This window comes from Fragaria vesca, linkage group LG2 (genome assembly GCF_000184155.1).
Source record: "Fragaria vesca subsp. vesca linkage group LG2, FraVesHawaii_1.0, whole genome shotgun sequence".
NCBI lineage: Eukaryota > Viridiplantae > Streptophyta > Magnoliopsida > Rosales > Rosaceae > Fragaria > Fragaria vesca.
Window position 1 is genome coordinate 5,971,768 of NC_020492.1, and position 6,000 is coordinate 5,977,767.

Consider the following 6,000-nt stretch of genomic DNA (forward strand, 5'->3'; position numbering starts at 1 on the left):
TTTTTTTATTAACTCGCTTTGAGAGTTCTTTTGTGTTGTTGTGTGTAACTTTGTTGGAACAATGTCATATATATCAAGACAATTTCAAAGGTTTAAAATGTCGATTATAGAGACAAATACGCATATATTTTTTGTATTTTAAGAGGAATTGAGATATATGATATACTAATTTTTTTTTTATTATACTAATTCTTCATTTTCTTGTCACTCGTCTCATTTTAACTTCTTTCAGGTAATTCATGAAACAAAAGGTTTTAGCCTTACTGTTGAGTTTCATCAAAACTGGAGTTGAGGAAGTAAACGATATAAAAATGTAACGTAATAGTTGTATTTAGCCACTGCTAATGCTTGTAAGATTAAGTTTTAGTTAGACCCTTTTGCTCGAAAGAAAAAAAAAATTGCTTAGCTCCTCCTTTACTAAGCCTCTCTGTCTCACTCCCTCATAGTCTTTTAGAATGTATATGAGTTATTCAGGCTTTTACAAACATTTTCTAGTACATTTTGAGCAACACACAAAAAGTTGTTCAAGACTTTAACTTCGAATGTAAATTTTACTATAAACAATAACTATCGTGAATTCTGATTTTCTTTGAAGAATGTGACTTGATTTTAGCCTAGTTTCTTCTTCTTTGTTTGGGAAACACCAAGTTTGAATATTTATCAAGGTTTGAAACTTGGTAGGCGTAGGACAGAGGACAGGCTTGGAGCGCTTAAGCAGCTAGGCGGTCTTCTAGTACCTCTAGATGGATTTGTTTTACTTTGTAATTTATTTTAAATTTAATTTATAATTACAAATATATAAGACTTAAAGAGTAACAAATTTGCATTCATAATATTAAAATTTTAAAATAGCCCTAACAAATAACAAATAAAAGGCCGTCTAGGCGGCCGCCTAACCACTCTGATTACACATTCCTCTCTCCCGTCGCCAAGCACCTAGGCAAGCTGCCCACCGCACAAACGAGTTTCAAAACATTAATATTTATGAATAAGATTGAATCATATTAGCTCTCACATTTATTACTAAAATTAAGGAAAGGAATTTGGATAAGAATTATAGACTTGAAAGAGATAAGAAATGTTGTTTGCCATCGAGTGCCATTCATTCAAGCACGATGATAATGCTTCCATAATCCATAGAGAGCCAAAATCTGGTTCACCGATTTGGTGAAGGTGTGCCCAAGTGTTGGCTCCTCCTTTGTTTTCATGACATATTTATGAAGTAGCCTTTTGTTGCATTGCACCAGCTAGACATCATTTTTCGAATCCCATTATTTGTGTTTTAACAGTGCGATCTTGGGTGATTATTGTCATTGATTCATAATCATTTTCTCATTTTCCTTTTGCCTTCTATTGCATTCAGTTCTCATGAAGATCTATAATGGAGTAAGGCCAAGACCAAATTTACTAGCCATGAAGACAAGCAAACAAAATAGGATTGGAAATAAATAAGGAACAAAATGATCAATATGGTTTCGATTTTCGATTTTTTATTTTTTTTTGCAATCAATCATTAACAATGGAGGTCATTTGTTTTTTCTCTCTAACATATCTCATGATCTTTTATTTAAAAGATTCAATTTGTCGGAAGTTACCCAAAAGGGTTTTACCCAATTCACTATCAACACATAGTGGGCATCAACAATATATGTTTGATTAGTTTATTACAATTACAGGTGGATTTACTTCTTTTGATAAGTGGGATTTACACTTGTAACTTGTTTAATAACTTTAACACTAGGTTTCTGATTTACTGTTGAGGTCGAGGTAGTTGAATGATCTTATTTACACCTAAATCTAAATATTTCTCGAATTAATTTCGCATCATCATTTCATCACTAAAATATGCAAGAAAGATAAAAACAAAGCTAGCTGACAGTAGTGTGGTGTCAGCCAAAAGATCCACATCACAATTTACTTCATGTTGCATTTATGATGCTCTTCATTTCATGTTGAGCTTCAACCTACTGTATTAACTTCAAGGTGTAAGTAAGGTCACTGTAGTTGACTCAGATCGAATCTAGCTAGCGTAATATATAGATAATTATGATGCAAAAATGTTTTAATCTGCTCAGTTTATATTGTTGACGATTTGAAATGGTTATACGATACGTTTACTTATGATTTTAAAACAGTACTTAACTTAGATAATTCGTAAAACTAGACGTATTTGAGATTTGTTTGAAGATCTTGTTTGAATAATGAAATAAAAGTTGTCCTGAGGGTTCCCACTCACCTACAACAACATTAAGAAATATGTTAAAGTTATATTCAAGTTGCAGATCTAGATTCCAAAAGCCACCTTTCTATAGCTTTCTTTGCTCTTTCTTTCTTGATAGAGAGTTGGGAACCAAAATCATCCTAAGCTGATCTTGTAGCTTAGCTTTTTACTAACATGTAATCCAGCACCATCAAGCTAGATGACTTGTTAGTCTCCCATGTCATGAGTAGTTGTTTGATACCTCAGGTCAATATTGACGGACGATAATGTGTGGAAAATCTAATTTGAATCCAATGTTTTAACATTATGGATTATGTGACACTAGTGGCCATTAGATTAGTAAACCAACCTAATTACTAAAATTACAAAAGCAGTCGCAGCCAGAGAAAAATGAGTGTGTGTGTTTCTTCTTGGAGGTTTGTCAATTTGTCAAAGCCTCTCTCCATACTCATTGTGGCCCTAACAAATCGAGTGAGAGGGAATCCAATGATGACTCTGATTTCATATTACTTTGGATTAATCCAAATTTCTTATGCATGATGATTATCATTATTAATGAAATATTTCTGCCATGAAATGTATGTATTTCAATCCCTACTTGATCATCTCAACCACATTATTGATCAGTATATGGACGTATCATTTATTTTTTCCTCCATTTTCTTTTGTTTTTATAGCATACTACATATAGTATTACTGCAAACGGCCTAATGGTTTTTGTATAGTTGGGCTAGTGCAATTCTAAATCTGGGTTCGAACCTTGAAACAATCAAAGTGGTCAAACACTGTATTGTATTGCAATGTATTGTTAAAGCATTTCACATGCGCTCATATATGAACAAATAACTCTTAGTCAAAACCTTCTTATTGATTCTGAAACGTATTAAAAACTAGAATCTACAACCCTAATGATTCTTACTTTTACTATTGATTAGTTTACCTTCACAATTGGCGCCACATAATTTGTTCAAAACTTCAAATTGATAGTCAAGGGGTTAACCGGTCAACCATATAATGAAGGATCCCGATCAGAAACAGAATAATGTTAATTTACTGCTCTTAAGTCTGATTGTGTTCGACGATCATTAAGCACTGAGATAAACTTAAATAACCATATATATCATTAGGACTGATAACAGTCCAAGCCCCATGATACAAAAATCTCTGGAAAAAGTTACTCTTTACCTTTCCAAGTTTGCTTGTAACTTTTGGAGAGTATATAATGATTTCTGGGAAACCTAATTATCAAGCAGAGGGTATTGACCATATAGACATGTCAGCATCATGAAATTTCGAAATGATACTGCTGTATCAAACATGGAGAAGTCAAAGACGATGTGTATCAATAAACTGAGTTACGTGAGGAAAAAGTAATTGCCCACCCACCAAAGTAAGGTACAACTTGGTTTAGGGCCACAGGTAAAAATTTGGTAGGATTAGAATATATGGGAGACTGTAATCTTTATGTATCCAACTTGTGCAATTGGAAGATAAGGTGGATTTAGTAGCAGTTCTCATTTATAAGTTACTCGAAGTTAGTTGACTACAAAAAATAGAAATAAAAATAGTTATTAAAAGTTTATACATTAAACCCTAGCCTAACCTAGCCAGTTTGAAAGCTAGTTTAAACTTTAAAGCATCGAACCCTAAGCAAAATAGGGGTCACAAAATAATCAATCCATAAACCTACTTCTTGAAAACGAAGAAGAGTTCGGTTTCTCCGCAACTATACGAGCTTTGTATGTGTATTAACAATGTTTGCTTTACAATTTAACGAATCAACTGTGATATTAGATTTCTCGTATCACATTTCTTTTTGATTGAATTTACGCATATTTGGAGAGATGCTAATGAATCGGTATCAATAAGAATTAGTATCAATAAGAATCAATATCAACAAGAATTGGTATAAGAATATATATTTCATTTCATTTTATAGTTTACTTATCATAAACAATCAAAACATGAATGAAACTAATTACGATTGATGTTGTTTACTTATCATATGAAATCAGAATTAAAACTATTTTTATTACTAAAGTATCTCTACAAGAAAGGAAATTGTTTGCTATTTTTTAGGGTTAGGTAATTTAGAAATATTATAATTATGTGAGGATATTTTGAGAAGAAAGAGTTGATTCCATAATATTGATTATGTCATTCTTATACCCATCTCCCCTAAATTAGGGGTTCATAAGGAATTGATTTTCCATAAGCAAGTGAGACTCACACCCAATCTAATATATATATATATATATATATTTTTTTTTTTGGATAAAAAGGGGCCAGAACAAACAAATAAAGGCTAAGTAGCAGCAGCTACATTTCTAACTTTAACAGAATCACACAAATACCCATTCAAATACATTGACATATTAGTAAACGACGAAATTCATCAATCCTGAAATCAATTCAGCCACTCTCAATTTTCTATTTGAGGTTAGTAACATGCCATTAGTAAATTCCTTTTTTAGTCACAACGTTTGTCGCGTCCATGGGTCGACCCGATTTATCTATCCAGGAACATAAAACCGGGTCCAAATAATTCTAAAACCTTCCATAACCGCGCCCCTTCACTCCTCCCCTGAGGTCCATTTCCTTAATTTCGCACAAAAACCAATGGCGTCTTCAGCGTCCGGATCGTCTCCGTCGCGCACATCCCTGGCCTCGATGATATCTCCTACAGTAGCTTCCACTGTAAGATTTCCCTATACACCTCCTGAAATGACGCCGTTTTCCACTCTATTCGCTCAGATTTTCACATGCGCCTCACTCTCAGTTGTTTTTATGGAATCTAATAGTTCATTGTGACAAGTATGAGTGTGAGGGAGTGAAGGTTTTGGTTTAATTATGGTTTTCTGTTTTTAATTTTTATTTGTTTCCAATTTGATCAACTTGGTAGTTTTTGATTTAAGCAATACTATTTCTTACGAGTTGTAACTAGAGTAACTAATCTTGACTAGGAAATCTATAGAGAATTTGGAACGGGGACAAAGTTCCAGAATAGAGAACTGAAGCTTAGATAACAAGTATTATAATTCTGTGAGCTCAATCGAGACTAGACGATAAATTCATTGTCAAGGAAGTTACAGATATGGTTAATGGTGTGTTTATCTACATGGGGTTCTTGAAAGGAAATCCGTAGAGAATTTGAAATCAATAAACACTCCTTCTGTTGCATCCATGACCGATCCCTGCGCCTCATGATCACTTAATTTCAGATTTGTTTGTTCTGTTTAGACGAATCCAGATATTAACAGATAGCATTGTTTGGTTGCCATTGTTTTCTGTCACTGAGTTTCTTGGCTTGAATGATGTGTTTTGTAGTCTTTCATATCACTGATCAAGATGAGAATAATCTTAGCGGTGCTGATGCAATAACTGAAGATATTGAACAGGTAAATATTCACAATTGATCCTCTTTTCATCCAATTTATAGGTTATGTCCTGTGCTCATATTTCTTATGCTGATATGTTTTGTCCATTTCAGTTAGTTCAAAGTTATATATACAATTATACATACCTATATACAGGCCTTCTCGGCTGTGGACGTCCGCACCGAAGGTTTCGGTGCGGATTTCCATTTTTGCACCACTTTCCGATTGAATTTCCTCAAACTTCCTTCTAGACATATCTAGATCATCTTGTGTAGATCATCTCTGCAAAATTTCAGGCAATTTGGTGATCGTTAAGGCCCTCAAAATACGAAAAAACAAAATGGAGATGATGAACCGGACAGAATTCAGTCCGTCAGATTTTGTTTTTCGATTTTTGAGGGC